Source organism: Narcine bancroftii, unplaced genomic scaffold (genome assembly GCF_036971445.1).
Source record: "Narcine bancroftii isolate sNarBan1 unplaced genomic scaffold, sNarBan1.hap1 Scaffold_160, whole genome shotgun sequence".
NCBI classification, from domain to species: Eukaryota; Metazoa; Chordata; class Chondrichthyes; order Torpediniformes; family Narcinidae; genus Narcine; species Narcine bancroftii.
In genome coordinates, this window is record NW_027211895.1 from 4789812 (window position 1) to 4817014 (window position 27203).

Below are 27203 nucleotides of genomic sequence, written 5' to 3' on the forward strand. Positions count from 1 at the left end.
TAATTCCGCAGCTCTGATTCCCCGCCTCTGATTCCCCGTGTCTGATTTCCTGCCTCTGATTCCCCGCCTCTGATTACCCATGTCTGATTCACCGCCTCTGATTCCCCACCTCTGATTCCCCATCTCTGATTCCGCACATCCGATTCCCTGCCTCTGATTCCCCGCCCCTGATTCACCGCCTCTGATTCCCGGCCTCTGATTTCCCGTCTCTGATTCCCTGCCACTGATACCCCGCCCCTGATTCCCCACCTCTGATTCCCCATATCTGATTCCCTGCCTCTGTTTCCCCGCCTCTGATTCCCCGCCTCTGATTCCCCATATCTGATTCCCCGCCTCTGATTCCCCAACTCTGATTCCCCGCCTCTGATTCCCCAGCTCAAGAATCCCCGCCTCTGATTCCCCGCATCTGATTACCGGCCTCTGATTCCCCGCCTCTGATTCCTCATCTCTGATTCACAACTTCTGATTCCCCACCTCTGATTCCCCATATCTGATTCCCTGCCTCTGTTTCCCCGCCTCTGATTCCCCACCTCTGATTCCCCGCCTCTGATTCGCCAGCTATGATTCCCCGCATCTGATTCCCCGCGTCTGATTCCCTGCATCTGATTCCAAGCCTCTGATTCCCTGCCTCTGATTCCCAACCTCTGATTCCCCACCTCTGATTCCCCATATCTGATTCCCCGCCTCTGTTTCCCCGCCTCTGATTCCCCATCTTCGATTCCGCACATCTGATTCCCTGCCTCTGATTCCCCGCCTCTGATTCCCCGCCTCTGGTTCCCTGCCTCTGATTTCCAACATCTGATTCCCCACCTCTGATTCCCCATATCTGATTCCCCGCCTCTGTTTCCCGGCCTCTGATTCCCCTCCACTGATTCCCCAACTCTAATTCCCCGCCTCTGATTCCCCAGCTCTGATTCCCCGTGTTTGATTCCCTGCCTCTGATTCCCTGCCCTTATTCCCCATCTCTGTTTCACCGCCTTTGATTCGCCACCTCCATTCCTCATATCTAAGTCCCCGCCTCTGATTCCCCAACTCTGATTCCCCACCTCTGATTCCCCAGCTCTGATTCCCCGCCTCTGATTACCCATGTCTGATTCACCGCCTCTGATTCTCCGCCTCTGATTCCCCGCCACTGTTTCCCCATATCTGATTCCCCGCCTCTATTTGCCCGCCTCTGATTCCCCACCTCTGTTTCCCCATATCTGATTCCCCGCCTCTGAATCCCCAACTCTGATTCCCTGCATCTAATTACCCAGCTCTGATTCCCCGCCTCTGATTCCCCGTGTCTGATTTCCTGCCTCTGATTCCCTGCCTCTGATTACCCATGTCTGATTAACCGCCTCTGATTCCCCACCTCTGATTCCCCATCTCTGATTCCGCACATCCGATTCCCTGCCTCTGATTCCCCGCCCCTGATTCACCGCCTCTGATTCCCGGCCTCTGATTTCCCGCCTCTGATTCCCTGCCACTGATACCCCGCCCCTGATTCCCCACCTCTGATTCCCCAAATCTGATTGCCCGCCTCTGTTTCCCCGCCTCTGATTCCCCGCCTCTGATTCCCCATATCTGATTCCCCGCCTCTGATTCCCCAACTCTGATTCCCCGCCTCTGATTCCCCAGCTCAAGAATCCCCGCATCTGATTCCCCGCGTCTGATTACCGGCCTCTGAATCCCCGCCTCTGATTCCCCATCTCTGATTCACAACTTCTGATTCCCCACCTCTCATTCCCCATATCTGATTCCCCGCCTCTGTTTCCCCGCCTCTGATTCCCCACCTCTGATTCCCAATATCGGATTCCCCGCCTCTGATTCCCCACCTCTGATTCCCCGCCTCTGATTCGCCAGCTATGATTCCCCGCCTCTGATTCCCCGCGTCTGATTCCCTGCCTCTGATTCCCCGCCTCTGATTCCACATCTCTGATTCACCACCTCTGATTCCCCGTGTCTGATTCCCCAACTCTGATTCCCCGCCTCTGATTCCCCAGCTCTGATTCCCCGCCTCTGATTCCCCGTGTTTGATTCCCTGCCATTGATTCCAGGCCTCTGATTCCCCATCTCTGATTCACCGCCTTTGATTCGCCACTTCTGATTCCCCATATCTGATTCCCCGCCTCTGTTTCCCCGCCTCTGATTCCCCGCCTCTGATTCCCCATATCTCATTCCCCGCCTCTGAATCCCCATCTCTGATTCCCGGACTCTGATTCCCCACATCTGATTCCCGGCATCTTATTCCCGGCCTCTTATTCCCGGCATCTGATTCCGGCCTCTAATTCCCGGCCTCTGATTCCCTGCTTCTGATTCTGATTCCCTGCCTCTGATTCCCCATCTCTGATTCCGCACATCTGATTCCCTGCCTCTGATTCCCCACCTCTGATTCCCCATATCTGATTCCCCGCCTCTGTTTCCCCGACTCTGATTCCCCGCCTCTGTTTCCCAATATCTAAGTCCCCGCCTCTGATTCCCCAACTCTGATTCCCTACCTCTGATTCCCCAGCTCTGATTCCCCGCCTCTGATTCCCCGCATCTGATTCCCTGCATCTGATTCCAAGCCTCTGATTCCCTGCCTCTGATTCCCAACCTCTGATTCCCCACCTCTGATTCCCCATATCTGATTCCCCGCCTCTGTTTCCCCGCCTCTGATTCCCCGCCTCTGTTTCCCCACATCAGATTCCCGGCCTCTGATTCCCCGCCTCTGATTCCCCGCCTCTGATTCCCTGCCTCTGATTCCCCATCTCCGATTCCGCACATCTGATTCCCTGCCTCTGATTCCCCGCCTCTGATTCCCCGCCTCTGATTCACTGCCTCTGATTCCCAACATCTGATTCCCCACCTCTGATTCCCCATATCTGATTCCCCTCCTCTATTTCCCGGCCTCTGATTCCCCTCCTCTGATTCCCCAACTCTAATTCCCCGCCTCTGACTCCCCAGCTCTGATTCCCCGTGTTTGATTCCCTACCTCTGATTCCCTGCCCTGATTCCCCATCTCTGTTTCACCGCCTTTGATTCGCCACCTCTGATTCCCCATATCTGATTCCCCGCCTCTGTTTCCCCGCCTCTGATTCCCTGCCTCTGATTCCCAACCTCTGATTCCACACCTCTGATTCCCCATATCTGATTCCCCGCCTCTGTTTCCCCGCCTCTGATTCCCGGCCCCTGTTTCCCCATATCTGATTCCCCGCCTCTGATTCCCCGACTCTGATTCCCCGCCTCTGATTACCCATGTCTGATTCACCGCCTCTGATTCCCCACCTCTGATTCCCCAGCTCTGATTCCCCGCCTCTGATTACCCATGTCTGATTCACCGCCTCTGATTCTCCGCCTCTGATTCCCCGCCACTGTTTCCCCATATCTGATTCCCCGCCTCTATTTGCCCGCCTCTGATTCCCCACCTCTGTTTCCCCATATCTGATTCCCCGCCTCTGAATCCCCAACTCTGATTCCCTGCATCTAATTACCCAGCTCTGATTCCCCGCCTCTGATTCCCCGTGTCTGATTTCCTGCCTCTGATTCCCTGCCTCTGATTACCCATGTCTGATTCACCGCCTCTGATTCCCCACCTCTCATTCCCCATATCTGATTCCCCGCCTCTGTTTCCCCGCCTCTGATTCCCCACCTCTGATTCCCAATATCTGATTCCCCGCCTCTGATTCCCCACCTCTGATTCCCCGCCTCTGATTCGCCAGCTATGATTCCCCGCCTCTGTTTCCCCGCGTCTGATTCCCTGCCTCTGATTCCCCGCCTCTGATTCCACATCTCTGATTCACCACCTCTGATTCCCCGTGTCTGATTCCCCGCCTCTGATTCCCCATCTCTGATTCCCCATCTCTTTTTCCCCAATTCTGATTCCCCGCCTCTGATTCCCCAGCTCTGATTCCCAACCTCTTATTCCCCACCTCTGATTTCCCATATTGATTCCCTGCCTCTGATTCCCCGCCTCTGATTCCCCAACTCTGATTCCCCGCCTCTGATTCCCCAGCTCTGATTCCCCGCCTCTGATTCCCCGTGTTTGATTCCCTGCCATTGATTCCAGGCCTCTGATTCCCCATCTCTGATTCACCGCCTTTGATTCGCCACCTCTGATTCCCCATATCTGATTCCCCGCCTCTGTTTCCCCGCCTCTGATTCCCTGCCTCTGATTCCCCATATCTCATTCCCCGCCTCTGAATCCCCATCTCTGATTCCCGGACTCTGATTCCCCACATCTGATTCCCGGCATCTTATTCCCGGCCTCTTATTCCCGGCATCTGATTCCGGCCTCTGATTCCCGGCCTCTGATTCCCTGCTTCTGATTCTGATTCCCTGCCTCTGATTCCCCATCTCTGATTCCGCACATCTGATTCCCTGCCTCTGATTCCCCACCTGTGATTCCCCATATCTGATTCCCCGCCTCTGTTTCCCCGACTCTGATTCCCCGCCTCTGTTTCCCAATATCTAAGTCCCCGCCTCTGATTCCCCAACTCTGATTCCCCACCTCTGATTCCCCAGCTCTGATTCCCCGCCTCTGATTCCACGCATCTGATTCCCTGAATCTGATTCCAAGCCTCTGATTCCCTGCCTCTGATTCCCAACCTCTGATTCCCCACCTCTGATTCCCCATATCTGATTCCCCGCCTCTGTTTCCCCGCCTCTGATTCCCCGCCTCTGTTTCCCCACATCAGATTCCCGGCCTCTGATTTCCCGCCTCTGATTCCCCGCCTCTGATTCCCTGCCTCTGATTCCCCATCTCCGATTCCGCACATCTGATTCCCTGCCTCTGATTCCCCGCCTCTGATTCCCCGCCTCTGATTCACTGCCTCTGATTCCCAACATCTGATTCCCCACCTCTGATTCCCCATATCTGATTCCCCTCCTCTGTTTCCCGGCCTCTGATTCCCCTCCACTGATTCCCCAACTCTAATTCCCCGCCTCTGACTCCCCAGCTCTGATTCCCCGTGTTTGATTCCCTACCTCTGATTCCCTGCCCTGATTCCCCATCTCTGTTTCACCGCCTTTGATTCGCCACCTCTGATTCCCCATATCTGATTCCCCGCCTCTGTTTCCCCGCCTCTGATTCCCTGCCTCTGATTCCCAACCTCTGATTCCACACCTCTGATTCCCCATATCTGATTCCCCGCCTCTGTTTCCCCGCCTCTGATTCCCGGCCCCTGTTTCCCCATATCTGATTCCCCGCCTCTGATACCCCGACTCTGATTCCCCGCCTCTGATTACCCATGTCTGATTCACCGCCTCTGATTCCCCACCTCTGATTCCCCATCTCTGATTCCGCACATCCGATTCCCTGCCTCTGATTCCGCGCCCCTGATTCCCCGCCTCTGATTCCCCAGCTCTGATTCCCTGCCTCTGATTCCCCGCGTTCCATTCCCTGCCTCTGATTCCCCGCCTGTGATTCCCCATCTCTGATTCACCACCTCTGATTCCCCACATCTGATTCCCCATATCTAATTCCCCGCCTCTGTTTGCCCGCCTCTGATTCCCCGCCTCTGTTTCCCCATATCTGATTCCCCACCTCTGAATCCCCAACTCTGATTCCCTGCCTCTGATTCCCCAGCTCTGATTCCCCGCCTTTGATTCCCCCCGTCTGATTCCCAGCCTCTGAATCCCCGTTTCTGATATCCTGCCTCTGATTCCCCGCCTCTGATTCACCATCTCAGATTCACCGCCTCTGATTCCCCACCTCTGATTCCCCAACTCTGATTCCGCACATCCGATTCCCTGCCTCAGATTCCCCGACTCTGATTCCCCACCTCTGATTCCCCAGCTCTGATACCCCGCCTCTGATTCCCCAACTCTGATTCCCCGCCTCTGATAACCCAGCTCTGATTCCCCGCCTCTGATTCCCCGTGTTTGATTCCCTGCCTCTGATTCCCCACCTCTGATTCCCCATCTCTGATTCACCGCCTTTGATTCGCCACCTCTGATTCCCCATATCTGATTCCTCACCTCTGTTTCCCCGCCTGTGATTCCCCGCCTCTGATTCCCAATATCTCACTCCCCGCCTCTGATTCCCCATCTCTGATTCCCGGCCTCTTATTCCCGGCATCTGATTCCGGCCTCTGATTCCCGGCCTCTGATTCCCTGCTTCTGATTCTGATTCCCTGCCTCTGATTCCCCATTTCTGATTCCGCACATCTAATTCCCTGCCTCTGATTCGCCACCTCTGATTCCCCATATCTGATTCCCCGCCTCTGTTTCCCCGCCTCTGATTCCCCGCCTCTGTTTCCCCATATCTAAGTCCCCGCCTCTGAATCCCCAACTCTGATTCCCTGCCTCTAATTTCCCAGCTCTGATTCCCCGCCTCTGATTCCCCGTGTCTGATTTCCTGCCTCTGATTCCCCGCCTCTGATTACCCATGTCTGATTCACCGCCTCTGATTCCCCACCTCTGATTCCCCATCTCTGATTCCGCACATCCGATTCCCTGCCTCTGATTCCCCGCCTCTGATTCACTGCCTCTGATTCCCCAGCTCTGATTCCCCGCCTCTGATTTCCCGCGTCTTATTCCCTGCTTCTGATTCTGATTCCCTGCCTCTGATTCCCCACCTCTGATTCCCCATATCTGATTCCCTGCCTCTGTTTCCCCGCCTCTGATTCCCCGCCTCTGTTTCCCCATATCTAAGTCCCCGCCTCTGATTACCCAACTCTGATTCCCCACCTCTGATTCCCCAGCTCTGATTCCCCACCTCTGATTACCCATGTCTGATTCACCGCCTCTGATTCCCCGCCACTGTTTCCCCATATCTGATTCCCCGCCTCTATTTGCCCGCCTCTGATTCCCCACCTCTGTTTCCCCATATCTGATTCCCCGCCTCTGAATCCCCAACTCTGATTCCCTGCATCTAATTCCGCAGCTCTGATTCCCCGCCTCTGATTCCCCGTGTCTGATTTCCTGCCTCTGATTCCCCGCCTCTGATTACCCATGTCTGATTCACCGCCTCTGATTCCCCACCTCTGATTCCCCATCTCTGATTCCGCACATCCGATTCCCTGCCTCTGATTCCCCGCCCCTGATTCACCGCCTCTGATTCCCGGCCTCTGATTTCCCGTCTCTGATTCCCTGCCACTGATACCCCGCCCCTGATTCCCCACCTCTGATTCCCCATATCTGATTCCCTGCCTCTGTTTCCCCGCCTCTGATTCCCCGCCTCTGATTCCCCATATCTGATTCCCCGCCTCTGATTCCCCAACTCTGATTCCCCGCCTCTGATTCCCCAGCTCAAGAATCCCCGCCTCTGATTCCCCGCATCTGATTACCGGCCTCTGATTCCCCGCCTCTGATTCCTCATCTCTGATTCACAACTTCTGATTCCCCACCTCTGATTCCCCATATCTGATTCCCTGCCTCTGTTTCCCCGCCTCTGATTCCCCACCTCTGATTCCCCGCCTCTGATTCGCCAGCTATGATTCCCCGCATCTGATTCCCCGCGTCTGATTCCCTGCATCTGATTCCAAGCCTCTGATTCCCTGCCTCTGATTCCCAACCTCTGATTCCCCACCTCTGATTCCCCATATCTGATTCCCCGCCTCTGTTTCCCCGCCTCTGATTCCCCATCTTCGATTCCGCACATCTGATTCCCTGCCTCTGATTCCCCGCCTCTGATTCCCCGCCTCTGGTTCCCTGCCTCTGATTTCCAACATCTGATTCCCCACCTCTGATTCCCCATATCTGATTCCCCGCCTCTGTTTCCCGGCCTCTGATTCCCCTCCACTGATTCCCCAACTCTAATTCCCCGCCTCTGATTCCCCAGCTCTGATTCCCCGTGTTTGATTCCCTGCCTCTGATTCCCTGCCCTTATTCCCCATCTCTGTTTCACCGCCTTTGATTCGCCACCTCCATTCCTCATATCTAAGTCCCCGCCTCTGATTCCCCAACTCTGATTCCCCACCTCTGATTCCCCAGCTCTGATTCCCCGCCTCTGATTACCCATGTCTGATTCACCGCCTCTGATTCTCCGCCTCTGATTCCCCGCCACTGTTTCCCCATATCTGATTCCCCGCCTCTATTTGCCCGCCTCTGATTCCCCACCTCTGTTTCCCCATATCTGATTCCCCGCCTCTGAATCCCCAACTCTGATTCCCTGCATCTAATTACCCAGCTCTGATTCCCCGCCTCTGATTTCCTGTGTCTGATTTCCTGCCTCTGATTCCCTGCCTCTGATTACCCATGTCTGATTCACCGCCTCTGATTCCCCACCTCTGATTCCCCATCTCTGATTCCGCACATCCGATTCCCTGCCTCTGATTCCCCGCCCCTGATTCACCGCCTCTGATTCCCGGCCTCTGATTTCCCGCCTCTGATTCCCTGCCACTGATACCCCGCCCCTGATTCCCCACCTCTGATTCCCCAAATCTGATTGCCCGCCTCTGTTTCCCCGCCTCTGATTCCCCGCCTCTGATTCCCCATATCTGATTCCCCGCCTCTGATTCCCCAACTCTGATTCCCCGCCTCTGATTCCCCAGCTCAAGAATCCCCGCATCTGATTCCCCGCGTCTGATTACCGGCCTCTGAATCCCCGCCTCTGATTCCCCATCTCTGATTCACAACTTCTGATTCCCCACCTCTCATTCCCCATATCTGATTCCCCGCCTCTGTTTCCCCGCCTCTGATTCCCCACCTCTGATTCCCAATATCGGATTCCCCGCCTCTGATTCCCCACCTCTGATTCCCCGCCTCTGATTCGCCAGCTATGATTCCCCGCCTCTGATTCCCCGCGTCTGATTCCCTGCCTCTGATTCCCCGCCTCTGATTCCACATCTCTGATTCACCACCTCTGATTCCCCGTGTCTGATTCCCCAACTCTGATTCCCCGCCTCTGATTCCCCAGCTCTGATTCCCCGCCTCTGATTCCCCGTGTTTGATTCCCTGCCATTGATTCCAGGCCTCTGATTCCCCATCTCTGATTCACCGCCTTTGATTCGCCACTTCTGATTCCCCATATCTGATTCCCCGCCTCTGTTTCCCCGCCTCTGATTCCCCGCCTCTGATTCCCCATATCTCATTCCCCGCCTCTGAATCCCCATCTCTGATTCCCGGACTCTGATTCCCCACATCTGATTCCCGGCATCTTATTCCCGGCCTCTTATTCCCGGCATCTGATTCCGGCCTCTAATTCCCGGCCTCTGATTCCCTGCTTCTGATTCTGATTCCCTGCCTCTGATTCCCCATCTCTGATTCCGCACATCTGATTCCCTGCCTCTGATTCCCCACCTCTGATTCCCCATATCTGATTCCCCGCCTCTGTTTCCCCGACTCTGATTCCCCGCCTCTGTTTCCCAATATCTAATTCCCCGCCTCTGATTCCCCAACTCTGATTCCCTACCTCTGATTCCCCAGCTCTGATTCCCCGCCTCTGATTCCCCGCATCTGATTCCCTGCATCTGATTCCAAGCCTCTGATTCCCTGCCTCTGATTCCCAACCTCTGATTCCCCACCTCTGATTCCCCATATCTGATTCCCCGCCTCTGTTTCCCCGCCTCTGATTCCCCGCCTCTGTTTCCCCACATCAGATTCCCGGCCTCTGATTCCCCGCCTCTGATTCCCCGCCTCTGATTCCCTGCCTCTGATTCCCCATCTCCGATTCCGCACATCTGATTCCCTGCCTCTGATTCCCCGCCTCTGATTCCCCGCCTCTGATTCACTGCCTCTGATTCCCAACATCTGATTCCCCACCTCTGATTCCCCATATCTGATACCCCTCCTCTATTTCCCGGCCTCTGATTCCCCTCCTCTGATTCCCCAACTCTAATTCCCCGCCTCTGACTCCCCAGCTCTGATTCCCCGTGTTTGATTCCCTACCTCTGATTCCCTGCCCTGATTCCCCATCTCTGTTTCACGGCCTTTGATTCGCCACCTCTGATTCCCCATATCTGATTCCCCGCCTCTGTTTCCCCGCCTCTGATTCCCTGCCTCTGATTCCCAACCTCTGATTCCACACCTCTGATTCCCCATATCTGATTCCCCGCCTCTGTTTCCCCGCCTCTGATTCCCGGCCCCTGTTTCCCCATATCTGATTCCCCGCCTCTGATTCCCCGACTCTGATTCCCCGCCTCTGATTACCCATGTCTGATTCACCGCCTCTGATTCCCCACCTCTGATTCCCCATCTCTGATTCCGCACATCCGATTCCCTGCCTCTGATTCCCCGCCCCTGATTCCCCGCCTCTGATTCCCCAGCTATGATTCCCTGCCTCTGATTCCCCGCGTTCTATTCCCTGCCTCTGATTCCCCGCCTGTGATTCCCCATCTCTGATTCACCACCTCTGATTCCCCACATCTGATTCCCCATATCTAATTCCCCGCCTCTGTTTGCCCGCCTCTGATTTCCGGCCTCTGTTTCCCCATATCTGATTCCCCACCTCTGAATCCCCAACTCTGATTCCCTGCCTCTGATTCCCCAGATCTGATTCCCCGCCTTTGATTCCCCCCGTCTGATTCCCAGCCTCTGAATCCCCGTGTCTGATATCCTGCCTCTGATTCCCCGCCTCTGATTCCCCATCTCAGATTCACCGCCTCTGATTCCCCATCTCTGATTCCGCACATCCGATTCCCTGCCTCAGATTCCCCGACTCTGATTCCCCACCTCTGATTCCCCAGCTCTGATACCCCGCCTCTGATTCCCCAACTCTGATTCCCCGCCTCTGATAACCCAGCTCTGATTCCCCGCCTCTGATTCCCCGTGTTTGATTCCCTGCCTCTGATTCCCCGCCACTGATTCCCCATCTCTGATTCACCGCCTTTGATTCGCCACCTCTGATTCCCCATATCTGATTCCTCACCTCTGTTTCACCGCCTGTGATTCCCCGCCTCTGATTCCCCATATCTCACTCCCCGCCTCTGATTCCCCATCTCTGATTCCCGGCCTCTTATTCCCGGCATCTGATTCCGGCCTCTGATTCCCGGCCTCTGATTCCCTGCTTCTGATTCTGATTCCCTGCCTCTGATTCCCCATTTCTGATTCCGCACATCTAATTCCCTGCCTCTGATTCCCCACCTCTGATTCCCCATATCTGATTCCCCGCCTCTGTTTCCCCGCCTCTGATTCCCCGCCTCTGTTTCCCCATATAAAAGTCCCCGCCTCTGAATCCCCAACTCTGATTCCCTGCCTCTAATTTCCCAGCTCTGATTCCCCGCCTCTGATTCCCCGTGTCTGATTTCCTGCCTCTGATTCCCCGCCTCTGATTACCCATGTCTGATTCACCGCCTCTGATTCCCCACCTCTGATTCCCCATCTCTGATTCCGCACATCCGATTCCCTGCCTCTGATTCCCCACCTCTGATTCACTGCCTCTGATTCCCCAGCTCTGATTCCCCGCCTCTGATTTCCCGCGTCTTATTCCCTGCTTCTGATTCTGATTCCCTGCCTCTGATTCCCCACCTCTGATTCCCCATATCTGATTCCCTGCCTCTGTTTCCCCGCCTCTGATTCCCCGCCTCTGTTTCCCCATATCTAAGTCCCCGCCTCTGATTCCCCAACTCTGATTCCCCACCTCTGATTCCCCAGCTCTGATTCCCCGCCTCTGATTACCCATGTCTGATTCACCGCCTCTGATTCCCCAACTCTGATTCCCTGCCTCTGATTCCCCAGCTCTGATTCCACGCCTTTGATTCCCCCCGTCTGATTCCCAGCCTCTGAATCCCCGTGTCTGATATCCTGCCTCTGATTCCCCGCCTCTGATTCCCCATCTCAGATTCACCGCCTCTGATTCCCCATCTCTGATTCCGCACATCCGATTCCCTGCCTCAGATTCCCCGACTCTGATTCCCCACCTCTGATTCCCCAGCTCTGATACCCCGCCTCTGATTCCCCAACTCTGATTCCCCGCCTCTGATAACCCAGCTCTGATTCCCCGCCTCTGATTCCCCGTGTTTGATTCCCTGCCTCTGATTCCCCACCTCTGATTCCCCATCTCTGATTCACCGCCTTTGATTCGCCACCTCTGATTCCCCATATCTGATTCCTCACCTCTGTTTCCCCGCCTGTGATTCCCCGCCTCTGATTCCCCATATCTCACTCCCCGCCTCTGATTCCCCATCTCTGATTCCCGGCCTCTTATTCCCGGCATCTGATTCCGGCCTCTGATTCCCGGCCTCTGATACCCTGCTTCTGATTCTGATTCCCTGCCTCTGATTCCCCATTTCTGATTCTGCACATCTAATTCCCTGCCTCTGATTCCCCACCTCTGATTCCCCATATCTGATTCCCCGCCTCTGTTTCCCCGCCTCTGATTCCCCGCCTCTGTTTCCCCATATCTAAGTCCCCGCCTCTGAATCCCCAACTCTGATTCCCTGCCTCTAATTTCCCAGCTCTGATTCCCCGCCTCTGATTCCCCGTGTCTGATTTCCTGCCTCTGATTCCCCGCCTCTGATTACCCATGTCTGATTCACCGCCTCTGATTCCCCACCTCTGATTCCCCATCTCTGATTCCGCACATCCGATTCCCTGCCTCTGATTCCCCACCTCTGATTCACTGCCTCTGATTCCCCAGCTCTGATTCCCCGCCTCTGATTTCCCGCGTCTTATTCCCTGCTTCTGATTCTGATTCCCTGCCTCTGATTCCCCACCTCTGATTCCCCATATCTGATTCCCTGCCTCTGTTTCCCCGCCTCTGATTCCCCGCCTCTGTTTCCCCATATCTAAGTCCCCGCCTCTGATTCCCCAACTCTGATTCCCCACCTCTGATTCCCCAGCTCTGATTCCCCGCCTCTGATTACCCATGTCTGATTCACCGCCTCTGATTCCCCGCCACTGTTTCCCCATATCTGATTCCCCGCCTCTATTTGCCCGCCTGTGATTCCCCACCTCTGTTTCCCCATATCTGATTCCCCGCCTCTGAAACCCCAACTCTGATTCCCTGCATCTAATTCCCCAGCTCTGATTCCCCGCCTCTGATTCCCCGTGTCTGATTTCCTGCCTCTGATTCCCCGCCTCTGATTACCCATGTCTGATTCACCGCCTCTGATTCCCCACCTCTGATTCCCCATCTCTGATTCCGCACATCCGATTCCCTGCTTCTGATTCCCCACCCCTGATTCACCGCCTCTGATTCCCGGCCTCTGATTTCCCATCTCTGATTCCCTGCCACTGATACCCCGCCCCTGATTCCCCACATCTGATTCCCAATATCTGATTCCCCGCCTCTGTTTCCCCGCCTCTGATTCCCCGCCTCTGATTCCCCATATCTGATTCCCCGCCTCTGATTCCCCAACTCTGATTCCCCGCCTCTGATTCCCCAGCTCAAGAATCCCCGCCTCTGATTCCCCGCGTCTGATTACCGGCCTCTGATTCCCCGCCTCTGATTCCCCATCTCTGAATCACAACTTCTGATTCCCCACCTCTGATTCCCCATATCATATTCCCTGCCTCTGTTTCCCCGCCTCTGATTCACCACCTCTGATTCCCCGCCTCTGATTCGCCAGCTATGATTCCCCGCATCTGATTCCCCGCGTCTGATTCCCTGCATCTGATTCCAAGCCTCTGATTCCCTGCCTCTGATCCCCAACCTCTGATTCCCCACCTCTGATTCCCCATATCTGATTCCCCGCCTCCGTTTCCCCGCCTCTGATTCCCCATCTCCGATTCCGCACATCTGATTCCCTGCCTCTGATTCCCCGCCTCTGATTCCCCGCCTCTGGTTCCCTGCCTCTGATTTCCAACATCTGATTCCCCACCTCTGATTCCCCATATCTGATTCCCCGCCTCTGTTTCCCGGCCTCTGATTCCCCTCCTCTGATTCCCCAACTCTAATTCCCCGCCTCTGATTCCCCAGCTCTGATTCCCCGTGTTTGATTCCCTGCCTCTGATTCCCTGCCCTGATTCCCCATCTCTGTTTCACCGCCTTTGATTCGCCACCTCCATTCCCCATATCTGATTCCCCGCCTCTGTTTCCCCGCCTCTGATTCCCTGCCTCTGATTCCCAACCTCTGATTCCACACCTCTGATTCCCCATACCTGATTCCCCGCCTCTGTTTCCCCGCCTCTGATTCCCGGCCCCTGTTTCCCCATATCTGATTCCCCGCCTCTGATTCCCCAACTCTGATTCCCCGCCTCTGATTCCCCAGCTCTGATTCCCCGCCTCTCATTCCCTGTGTTTGATTCCCTGCCTCTGATTCCCCGCCTCTGATTCCCCAACTCTGATTCCCCACCTCTGATTCCCCAGCTCTGATTCCCCGCCTCTGATTACCCATGTCTGATTCACCGCCTCTGATTCCCCGCCACTGTTTCCCCATATCTGATTCCCCGCCTCTATTTGCCCGCCTGTGATTCCCCACCTCTGTTTCCCCATATCTGATTCCCCGCCTCTGAAACCCCAACTCTGATTCCCTGCATCTAATTCCCCAGCTCTGATTCCCCGCCTCTGATTCCCCGTGTCTGATTTCCTGCCTCTGATTCCCCGCCTCTGATTACCCATGTCTGATTCACCGCCTCTGATTCCCCACCTCTGATTCCCCATCTCTGATTCCGCACATCCGATTCCCTGCTTCTGATTCCCCGCCCCTGATTCACCGCCTCTGATTCCCGGCCTCTGATTTCCCATCTCTGATTCCCTGCCACTGATACCCCGCCCCTGATTCCCCACATCTGATTCCCAATATCTGATTCCCCGCCTCTGTTTCCCCGCCTCTGATTCCCCGCCTCTGATTCCCCATATCTGATTCCCCGCCTCTGATTCCCCAACTCTGATTCCCCGCCTCTGATTCCCCAGCTCAAGAATCCCCGCCTCTGATTCCCCGCGTCTGATTACCGGCCTCTGATTCCCCGCCTCTGATTCCCCATCTCTGAATCACAACTTCTGATTCCCCACCTCTGATTCCCCATATCATATTCCCTGCCTCTGTTTCCCCGCCTCTGATTCACCACCTCTGATTCCCCGCCTCTGATTCGCCAGCTATGATTCCCAGCATCTGATTCCCCGCGTCTGATTCCCTGCATCTGATTCCAAGCCTCTGATTCCCTGCCTCTGATCCCCAACCTCTGATTCCCCACCTCTGATTCCCCATATCTGATTCCCCGCCTCCGTTTCCCCGCCTCTGATTCCCCATCTCCGATTCCGCACATCTGATTCCCTGCCTCTGATTCCCCGCCTCTGATTCCCCGCCTCTGGTTCCCTGCCTCTGATTTCCCACATCTGATTCCCCACCTCTGATTCCCCATATCTGATTCCCCGCCTCTGTTTCCCGGCCTCTGATTCCCCTCCTCTGATTCCCCAACTCTAATTCCCCGCCTCTGATTCCCCAGCTCTGATTCCCCGTGTTTGATTCCCTGCCTCTGATTCCCTGCCCTGATTCCCCATCTCTGTTTCACCGCCTTTGATTCGCCACCTCCATTCCCCATATCTGATTCCCCGCCTCTGTTTCCCCGCCTCTGATTCCCTGCCTCTGATTCCCAACCTCTGATTCCACACCTCTGATTCCCCATACCTGATTCCCCGCCTCTGTTTCCCCGCCTCTGATTCCCGGCCCCTGTTTCCCCATATCTGATTCCCCGCCTCTGATTCCCCAACTCTGATTCCCCGCCTCTGATTCCCCAGCTCTGATTCCCCGCCTCTCATTCCCTGTGTTTGATTCCCTGCCTCTGATTCCCCGCCTCTGATTCCCCATCTCTGATTCACCGCCTTTGATTCGCCACCTCTGATTCCCCATATCAGATTCCCCACCTCTGTTTCCACGCCTCCGATTCCCCGCCTCTGAATCTCCATATCTCATTCCCCGCCTCTGAATCCCCATCTCTGATTCCCGGACTCTGATTCCCCACCTCTGAATCCCGGCCTCTTATTCCCAGCTTCTGATTCCCGGCCTCTGATTCCCGGCCTCTGATTCCCCGCTTCTGATTCTGATTCCCTGCCTCTGATTCCCCATCTCTGATTCCGCACATCTGATTCCCTGCCTCTGATTCCCCACCTCTGATTCCCCATATCTGATTCCCCGCCTCTGTTTCCCCACCTCTGATTCCCCGCCTCTGTTTCCCCATATCTAATTCCCAACCTCTGATGCCCCAACTCTGATTCCCTGCCTCTGATTCCCCGCGTTCTATTCCCTGCCTCTGATTCCCCGCCTGTGATTCCCAATCTCTGATTCACCACCTCTGATTCCCCACCTCTGATTCCCCATATCTAATTCCCCGCCTCTGTTTTCCCGCATCTGATTCCCCGCCTCTGTTTCCCCATATCTGATTCCCCGCCTCTGAATCCCCAACTCTGATTCCCTGCCTCTGATTCCCCAGCTCTGATTCCCCGCCTTTGATTCCCCCCGTCTGATTCCCAGCCTCTGAATCCCCGTGTCTGATTTCCTGCCTCTGATTCACCGCCTCTGATTCCCCATCTCTGATTCACCGCCTCTGATTCCCCACCTCTGATTCCCCATCTCTGATTCCGCACATGTGATTCCCTGCCTCTGATTCCCCGACTCTGATTCCCCAGCTCTGATTCCCCGCCTCTGATTCCCCAACTCTGATTCCCCGCCTCTGATTCCCCAGCTCTGATTCCCCGCCTCTGATTCACCGCCTTTGATTCGCCACCTCTGAATCCCCATCTCTGATTCCTCGCCTCTGTTTCCCCGCCTCTGATTCCCTGCCTCTGATTCCCCATATCTCATTCCCCGCCTCTGATTCCCCATCTCTGATTCCCGGACTCTGATTCCCAACCTCTGATTCCCGGCCTCTTATTCCCGGCATCTGATTCCGGCCTCTAATTCCCGGCCTCTGATTCCCTGCTTCTGATTCTGATTCCCCGCCCCTGATTCCCCACCTCTGATTCCCCATATCTGATTCCCCCCCTCTGTTTCCCCGCCTCTGATTCCCCGCCTCTGATTCCCCATATCTAATTCCCCGCCTCTGATTCCCCAACTCTGATTCCCCGCCTCTGATTCCCCAGCTCTGATTCCCCGCCTCTGATTCCCCGCATCTGATTCCCTGCATCTGATTCCAAGCCTCTGATTCCCAGCCTCTGATTCCCAACCTCTGATTCCCCACCTCTGATTCCCCATATCTGATTCCCCGCCTCTGTTTCCCCGCCTCTGATTCCCTGCCTCTGATTCCCAACCTCTGATTCCCAACCTCTGATGCCCCAACTCTGATTCCCTGCCTCTGATTCCCCGCGTTCTATTCCCTGCCTCTGATTCCCCGCCTGTGATTCCCCATCTCTGATTCACCACCTCTGATTCCCCACCTCTGATTCCCCATATCTAATTCCCCGCCTCTGTTTTCCCGCCTCTGATTCCCCACCTCTGTTTCCCCATATCTGATTCCCCGCCTCTGAATCCCCAACTCTGATTTCCCGCCTCTGTTTCCCCATATCTAAGTCCCCGACTCTGATTCCCCAACTTTGATTCCCCACCTCTGATTCCCCAGCTCTGATTCCCCGCCTCTGATTCCCCGCATCTGATTCCATGCATCTGATTCCCAGCCTCTGATTCTGCCTCTGATTCCCAACCTCTGATTCCCCACCTCTGATTCCCCATATCTGATTCCCCGCCTCTGTTTCCCCGCCTCTGATTCCCCACCTCTGTTTCCCCATATCTGATCCCCGCCTCTATTTTCCCGCCTCTGATTCCCCGCCTCTGTTTCCCCATATCTGATTCCCCGCCTCTGAATCCCCAACTCTGATTCCCTGCCTCTAATTTCCCAGCTCTGATTCCCCGCCTCTGATTACCCATGTCTGATTCACCGCCTCTGATTCCCCACCTCTGATTCCCCATCTCTGATTCGGCACATCCGATTCCCTGCCTCTGATTCCCCGCCTCTGTATCACTGCCTCTGATTCCCCAGCTCTGATTCCCCGCCTCTGATTCCCCGCGTCTTATTCCCTGCTTCTGATTCTGATTCCCTGCCTCTGATTCCCCATCTCTGATTCCGCACATCTGATTCCCTGCCTCTGATTCCCCACCTCTGATTCCCCATATCTGATTCCCCGCCTCTGATTCCCCGCCTCTGTTTCCCCATATCTAAGTCCCCACCTCTGATTCCCCAACTCTGATTCCCCACCTCTGATTCCCCAGCTCTGATTCCCCGCCTCTGATTCCCCGCATCTGATTCCCTGCATCTGATTCCCAGCCTCTGATTCCCTGCCTGTGATTCCCAACCTCTGATTCCCCACCTCTGATTCCCCATATCTGATTCCCCGCCTCTGTTTCCCCGCCTCTGATTCCCCGCCACTGTTTCCCCATATCTGATTCCCCGCCTCTGAATCCCCAACTCTGATTCCCTGCATCTAATTCCCCAGCTCTGATTCCCCGCCTCTGATTCCCCGTGTCTGATTTCCTGCCTCTGAATCCCCGCCTCTGATTACCCATGACTGATTCACCGCCTCTGATTCCCCACCTCTGATTCCCCATCTTTGATTCCGCACATCCGATTCCCTGCCTCTGATTCCCCGCCTCTGATTCACCGCCTCTGATTCCCGGCCCCTGATTTCCCGCCTCTGATTCCCTGCCACTTATACCCCGCCCCTGATTCCCCACCTCTGATTCCCCACCTCTGTTTCCCCATATCTAATTCCCAACCTCTGATGCCCCAACTCTGATTCCCTGCCTCTGATTCCCCGCGTTCTATTCCCTGCCTCTGATTCCCCGCCTGTGATTCCCCATCTCTGATTCACCACCTCTGATTCCCCACCTCTGATTCCCCATATCTAATTCCCTGCCTCTGTTTTCCAGCCTCTGATTCCCCGCCTCTGTTTCCCCATATCTGATTCCCCGCCTCTGAATCCCCAACTCTGATTCCCTGCCTCTGATTCCCCGCCTCTGAATCCCCAACTCTGATTCCCTGCCTCTGATTCCCCAGCTCTGATTCCCCGCCTTTGATTCCCCCCGTCTGATTCCCAGCCTCTGAATCCCCGTGTCTGATTTCCTGCCTCTGATTCACCGCCTTTGATTCCCCATCTCTGATTCACCGCCTCTGATTCCCCACCTCTGATTCCCCATCTCTGATTCCGCACATCTGATTCCCTGCCTCTGATTCCCCGACTCTGATTCCCCAGCTCTGATTCCCCGCCTCTGATTCCCCAACTCTGATTCCCCGCCTCTGATTCCCCAGCTCTGATTCCCCGCATCTAATTCACCGCATTTGATTCGCCACCTCTGAATCCCCATATCTGATTCCTCGCCTCTGTTTCCCCGCCTCTGATTCCCTTCCTCTGATTCCCCATATCTCATTCCCCGCCTCTGATTCCCCATCTCTGATTCCCGGACTCTGATTCCCAACCTCTGATTCCCGGCCTCTTATTCCCGGCATCTGATTCCGGCCTCTAATTCCCGGCCTCTGATTCCCTGCTTCTGATTCTGATTCCCCACCTCTGATTCCCCATTTCTGATTCCGCACATCCGATACCCTGCCTCTGATTCCCCGCCCCTGATTTACCGCCTCTGATTCCCGGCCTCTGATTTCCCGCCTCTGATTCCCTGCCACTGATACCCCGCCCCTGATTCCCCACCTCTGATTCCCCATATCTGATTCCCCGCCTCTGTTTACCCGCCTCTGATTCCCCGCCTCTGATTCCCCATATCTGATTCCCCGCCTCTGATTCCCCAACTCTGATTCCCCGCCTCTGATTCCCCAGCTCTGATTCCCCGCCTCTGATTCCCCGCATCTGATTCCCTGCATCTGATTCCAAGCCTCTGATTCCCTGCCTCTGATTCCCAACCTCTGATTCCCCACCTCTGATTCCCCATATCTGATTCCCCGCCTCTGTTTCCCCGCCTCTGGTTACCTGCCTCTGATTCCCAACATCTGATTCCCCACCTCTGATTCCCCATATCTGATTCCCCGCCTCTGTTTCCCGGCCTCTGATTCCCCTCCTCTGATTCCCCAACTCTAATTCCCCGCCTCTGATTCCCCAGCTCTGATTCCCCGTGTTTGATTCCCTGCCTCTGATTCCCTGCCCTGATTCCCCATCTCTGTTTCACCGCCTTTGATTCGCCACCTCCATTCCCCATATCTGATTCCCCGCCTCTGTTTCCCCGCCTCTGATTCCCTGCCTCTGATTCCCAACCTCTGATTCCACACCTCTGATTCCCCATACCTGATTCCCCGCCTCTGTTTCCCCGCCTCTGATTCCCGGCCCCTGTTTCCCCATATCTGATTCCCCGCCTCTGATTCCCCAACTCTGATTCCCCGCCTCTGATTCCCCAGCTCTGATTCCCCGCCTCTCATTCCCTGTGTTTGATTCCCTGCCTTTGATTCCCCGCCTCTGATTCCCCATCTCTGATTCACCGCCTTTGATTCGCCACCTCTGATTCCCCATATCTGATTCCCCACCTCTGTTTCCACGCCTCTGATTCCCCGCCTCTGATTCTCCATATCTCATTCCCCGCCTCTGAATCCCCATCTCTGATTCCCGGACTCTGATTCCCCACCTCTGAATCCCGGCCTCTTATTCCCAGCTTCTGATTCCCAGCCTCTGATTCCCGGCCTCTGATTCCCCGCTTCTGATTCTGATTCCCTGCCTCTGATTCCCCATCTCTGATTCCGCACATCTGATTCCCTGCCTCTGATTCCCCACCTCTGATTCCCCATATCTGATTCCCCGCCTCTGTTTCCCCACCTCTGATTCCCCGCCTCTGTTTCCCCATATCTAATTCCCAACCTCTGATGCCCCAACTCTGATTCCCTGCCTCTGATTCGCCGCGTTCTATTCCCTGCCTCTGATTCCCCGCCTGTGATTCCCCATCTCTGATTCACCACCTCTGATTCCCCACCTCTGATTCCCCATATCTAATTCCCCGCCTCTGTTTTCCCGCCTCTGATTCCCCGCCTCTGTTTCCCCATATCTGATTCCCCGCCTCTGAATCCCCAACTCTGATTCCCTGCCTCTTATTCCCCAGCTCTGATTCCCCGCCTTTGATTCCCCCCGTCTGATTCCCAGCCTCTGAATCCCCGTGTCTGATTTCCTGCCTCTGATTCACCGCCTCTGATTCCCCATCTCTGATTCACCGCCTCTGATTCCCCACCTCTGATTCCCCATCTCTGATTCCGCACATGTGATTCCCTGCCTCTGATTCCCCGACTCTGATTCCCCAGCTCTGATTCCCCGCCTCTGATTCCCCAACTCTGATTCCCCGCCTCTGATTCCCCAGCTCTGATTCCCCGCCTCTGATTCACCGTCTTTGATTCGCCACCTCTGAATCCCCATATCTGATTCCTCGCCTCTGTTTCCCCGCCTCTGATCCCCTGCCTCTAATTCCCCATATCTCATTCCCCGCCTCTGATTCCCCATCTCTGATTACCGGACTCTGATTCCCAACCTCTGATTCCCGGCCTCTTATTCCCGGCATCTGATTCCGGCCTCTAATTCCCGGCCTCTGATTCCCTGCTTCTGATTCTGATTCCCCACCTCTGATTCCCCATCTCTGATTCCGCACATCCGATTCCCTGCCTCTGATTCCCCGCCCCTGATTCACCGCCTCTGATTCCCGGCCTCTGATTTCCCGCCTCTGATTCCCTGCCACTGATACCCCGCCCCTGATTTCCCACCTCTGATTCCCCATATCTGATTCCCCCCCTCTGTTTCCCCGCCTCTGATTCCCCGCCTCTGATTCCCCATATCTGATTCCCCGCCTCTGATTCCCCAACTCTGATTCCCCGCCTCTGATTCCCCAGCTCTGATTCCCCGCCTCTGATTCCCCGCATCTGATTCCCTGCATCTGATTGCAAGCCTCTGATTCCCTGCCTCTGATTCCCAACCTCTGATTCCCCACCTCTGATTCCCCATATCTGATTCCCCGCCTCTGTTTCCCCGCCTCTGATTCCCCGCCTCTGTTTCCCCATATCTAATTCCCAACCTCTGATGCCCCAACTCTGATTCCCTGCCTCTGATTCCCCGCGTTCTATTCCCTGCTTCTGATTCCCAGCCTGTGATTCCCCATCTCTGATTCACCACCTCTGATTCCCCACCTCTGATTCCCCATATCTAATTCCCCGCCTCTGTTTTCCCGCCTCTGATTCCCCAACTCTGTTTCCCCATATCTGATTCCCCGCCTCTGAATCCCCAACTCTGATTCCCTGCCTCTGATTCCCTGCTTCTGATTCTGATTCCCCACCTCTGATTCCCCATCTCTGATTCCGCACATCTAATTCCCTGCCTCTGATTCCCCATCTCTGATTCCCCATATCTGATTCCCCGCCTTCTGTTCCCCACCTCTGATTCCCCGCCTCTGTTTCCCCATATCTAAGTCCCCGACTCTGATTCCCCAACTTTGATTCCCCACCTCTGAATCCCCAGCTCTGATTCCCCGCCTCTGATTCCCCGCATCTGATTCCATGCATCTGATTCCCAGCCTCTGATTCCCTGCCTCTGATTCCCAACCTCTGATTCCCCACCTCTGATTCCCCATATCTGATTCCCCGCCTCTGTTTCCCCGCCTCTGATTCCCCTCCTCTGTTTCCCCATATCTGATCCCCGCCTCTATTTGCCCGCCTCTGATTCCCCGCCTCTGTTTCCCCATATCTGATTCCCCGCCTCTGAATCCCCAACTCTGATTCCCTGCCTCTAATTTCCCAGCTCTGATTCCCCGCCTCTGATTCCCCGTGTCTGATTTCCTGCCTCTGATTCCCCACCTCTGATTGCCCATGTCTGATTCACCGCCTCTGATTCCCCACCTCTGATTCCCCATCTCTGATTTGGCACATCCGATTCCCTGCCTCTGATTCCCCGCCTCTGAATCACTGCCTCTGATTCCCCAGCTCTGATTCCCCGCCTCTGATTCCCCGCGTCTTATTCCCTGCTTCTGATTCTGATTCCCTGCCTCTGATTCCCCATCTCTGATTCCGCACATCTGATTCCCTGCCTCTGATTCCCCACCTCTGATTCCCCATATCTGATTCCCCGCCTCTGATTCCCCGCCTCTGTTTCCCCATATCTAAGTCCCCGCCTCTGATTCCCCAACTCTGATTCCCCACCTCTGATTCCCCAGCTCTGATTCCCCGCCTCTGATTCCCCGCATCTGATTCCCTGCATCTGATTCCCAGCCTCTGATTCCCTGCCTGTGATTCCCAACCTCTGATTCCCCACCTCTGATTCCCCATATCTGATTCCCCGCCTCTGTTTCCCCGCCTCTGATTCCCCGCTACTGTTTCCCCATATCTGATTCCCCGCCTCTGAATCCCCAACTCTGATTCCCTGCATCTAATTCCCCAGCTCTGATTCCCCGCCTCTGATTCCCCGTGTCTGATTTCCTGCCTCTGATTCCCCGCCTCTGATTACCCATGTCTGATTCACCGCCTCTGATTCCCCACCTCTGATTCCCCATCTCTGATTCCGCACATCCGATTCCCTGCCTCTGATTCCCCGCCTCTGATTCACCGCCTCTGATTCCCGGCCTCTGATTTCCCGCCTCTGATTCCCTGCCACTGATACCCCGCCCCTGATTCCCCACCTCTGATTCCCCGCCTCTGTTTCCCCATATCTAATTCCCAACCTCTGATGCCCCAACTCTGATTCCCTGCCTCTGATTCCCCGCGTTCTATTCCCTGCCTCTGATTCCCCGCCTGTGATTCCCCATCTCTGATTCACCACCTCTGATTCCCCACCTCTGATTCCCCATATCTAATTCCCCGCCTCTGTTTTCCCGCCTCTGATTCCCCGCCTCTGTTTCCCCATATCTGATTCCCCGCCTCTGAATCCCCAACTCTGATTCCCTGCCTCTGATTCCCCAGCTCTGATTCCCCGCCTTTGATTCCCCCCGTCTGATTCCCAGCCTCTGAATCCCCGTGTCTGATTCCCCGCCTCTGATTCACCGCATTTGATTCGCCACCTCTGAATCCCCATATCTGATTCCTCGCCTCTGTTTCCCAGCCTCTGATTCTCTTCCTCTGATTCCCCATATCTCATTCCCCGCCTCTGATTCCCCATCTCTGATTCCCGGACTCTGATTCCCAACCTCTGATTCCCGGCCTCTTATTCCCGGCATCTGATTCCGGCCTCTAATTCCCGGCCTCTGATTCCCTGCTTCTGATTCTGATTCCCCACCTCTGATTCCCCATTTCTGATTCCGCACATCCGATTCCCTGCCTCCGATTCCCCGCCCCTGATTCACCGCCTCTGATTCCCGGCCTCTGATTTCCCGCCTCTGATTCCCTGCCACTGATACCCCGCCCCTGATTCCCCACCTCTGATTCCCCATATCTGATTCCCCGCCTCTGTTTACCCGCCTCTGATTCCCCGCCTCTGATTCCCCGTATCTGATTCCCCGCCTCTGATTCCCCAGCTCTGATTCCCCGCCTCTGATTCCCCGCATCTGATTCCCTGCATCTGATTCCAAGCCTCTGATTCCCTGCCTCTGATTCCCAACCTCTGATTCCCCACCTCTGATTCCCCATATCTGATTCCCCGCCTCTGTTTCCCCAACTCTGGTTCCCTGCCTCTGATTCCCAACATCTGATTCCCCACCTCTGATTCCCCATATCTGATTCCCCGCCTCTGTTTCCCGGCCTCTGATTCCCCTCCTCTGATTCCCCAACTCTAATTCCCCGCCTCTGATTCCCCAGCTCTGATTCCCCGTGTTTGATTCCCTGCCTCTGATTCCCTGCCCTGATTCCCCATCTCTGTTTCACCGCCTCTGATTCCCCACCTCCATTCCCCATATCTGATTCCCCGCCTCTGAATCCCCATCTCTGATTCCCGGACTCTGATTCCCCACCTCTGATTCCCGGCCTCTTATTCCCAGCATCTGATTCCCGGCCTCTGATTCCCGGCCTCTGATGCCCCGCTTCTGATTCTGATTCCCTGCCTCTGATTCCCCATCTCTGATTCCGCACATCTGATTCCCTGCCTCTGATTCCCCACCTCTGATTCCCCATATCTGATTCCCCGCCTCTGTTTCCCCACCTCTGATTCCCCGCCTCTGTTTCCCCATATCTAATTCCCAACCTCTGATGCCCCAACTCTGATTTCCTGCCTCTGATTCCCCGCGTTCTATTCCCTGCCTCTGATTCCCCACCTGTGATTCCCCATCTCTGATTCACCACCTCTGATTCCCCACCTCTGATTCCCCATATCTAATTCCCCGCCTCTGTTTTCCCGCCTCTGATTCCCCGCCTCTTTTTCCCCATATCTGATTCCCCGCCTCTGAATCCCCAACTCTGATTCCCTGCCTCTGATTCCCCAGCTCTGATTCCCCGCCTTTGATTCCCCCCGTCTGATTCCCAGCCTCTGAATCCCCGTGTCTGATTTCCTGCCTCTGATTCACCGCCTCTGATTCCCCATCTCTGATTCACCGCCTCTGATTCCCCACCTCTGATTCCCCATCTCTTATTCCGCACATGTGATTCCCTGCCTCTGATTCCCCGACTCTGATTCCCCAGCTCTGATTCCCCGCCTCTGATTCCCCAACTCTGATTCCCCGCCTCTGATTCCCCAGCTCTGATTCCCCGCCTCTGATTCACCGCCTTTGATTCGCCACCTCTGAATCCCCATATCTGATTCCTCGCCTCTGTTTCCCCGCCTCTGATTCCCTGCCTCTGATTCCCCATATCTCATTCCCCGCCTCTGATTCCCCATCTCTGATTCCCGGACTCTGATTCCCAACCTCTGATTCCCGGCCTCTTATTCCCGGCATCTGATTCCGGCCTCTAATTCCCGGCCTCTGATTCCCTGCTTCTGATTCTGATTCCCCACCTCTGATTCCCCATCTCTGATTCCGCACATCCGATTGCCTGCCTCTGATTCCCCGCCCCTGATTCACCGCCTCTGATTCCCGGCCTCTGATTTCCCGCCTCTGATTCCCTGCCACTGATACCCCGCCCCTGATTCCCCACCTCTGATTCCCTATATCTGATTCCCCCCCTCTGTTTCCCCGCCTCTGATTCCCCGCCTCTGATTCCCCATATCTGATTCCCCGCCTCTGATTCCCCAACTCTGATTCCCCGCCTCTGATTCCCCAGCTCTGATTCCCCGCCTCTGATTCCCCGCATCTGATTCCCTGCATCTGATTCCAAGCCTCTGATTCCCCACCTCTGATTCCCCATATCTGATTCCCCGCCTCTGTTTCCCCGCCTCTGATTCCCCGCCTCTGTTTCCCCATATCTAATTCCCAACCTCTGATGCCCCAACTCTGATTCCCTGCCTCTGATTCCCCGCGTTCTATTCCCTGCCTCTGATTCCCCGCCTGTGATTCCCCATCTCTGATTCACCACCTCTGATTCCCCACCTCTGATTCCCCATATCTAATTCCCCGCCTCTGTTTTCCCGCCTCTGATTCCCCACCTCTGTTTCCCCATATCTGATTCCCCGCCTCTGAATCCCCAACTCTGATTCCCTGCCTCTGATTCCCTGCTTCTGATTCTGATTCCCCACCTCTGATTCCCCATCTCTGATTCCGCACATCTAATTCCCTGCCTCTGATTCCCCATCTCTGATTCCCCATATCTGATTCCCCGCCTTCTGTTCCCCACCTCTGATTCCCCGCTTCTGTTTCCCCATATCTAAGTCCCCGACTCTGATTCCCCAACTTTGATTCCACACCTCTGATTCCCCAGCTCTGATTCCCCGCCTCTGATTCCCCGCATCTGATTCCATGCATCTGATTCCCAGCCTCTGATTCCCTGCCTCTGATTCCCAACCTCTGATTCCCCACCTCTGATTCCCCATATCTGATTCCCCGCCTCTGTTTCCCCGCCTCTGATTCCGCTCCTCTGTTTCCCCATATCTGATCCCCGCCTCTATTTGCCCGCCTCTGATTCCCCGCCTCTGTTTCCCCATATCTGATTCCCCGCCTCTTAATCCCCAACTCTGATTCCCTGCCTCTAATTTCCCAGCTCTGATTCCCCGCCTCTGATTCCCCGTGTCTGATTTCCTGCCTCTGATTCCCCGCCTCTGATTACCCATGTCTGATTCACCGCCTCTGATTCCCCACCTCTGATTCCCCATCTCTGATTCGGCACATCCGATTCCCTGCCTCTGATTCCCCGCCTCTGATTCACTGCCTCTGATTCCCCAGCTCTGATTCCCCGCCTCTGATTCCCCGCGTCTTATTCCCTGCTTCTGATTCTGATTCCCTGCCTCTGATTCCCCATCTCTGATTCCGCACATCTGATTCCCTGCCTCTGATTCCCCACCTCTGATTCCCCATATCTGATTCCCCGCCTCTGTTTCCCCGCCTCTGATTCCCCGCCTCTGTTTCCCCATATCTAAGTCCCCGCCTCTGATTCCCCAACTCTGATTCCACACCTCTGATTCCCCAGCTCTGATTCCCCGCCTCTGATTCCCCGCATCTGATTCC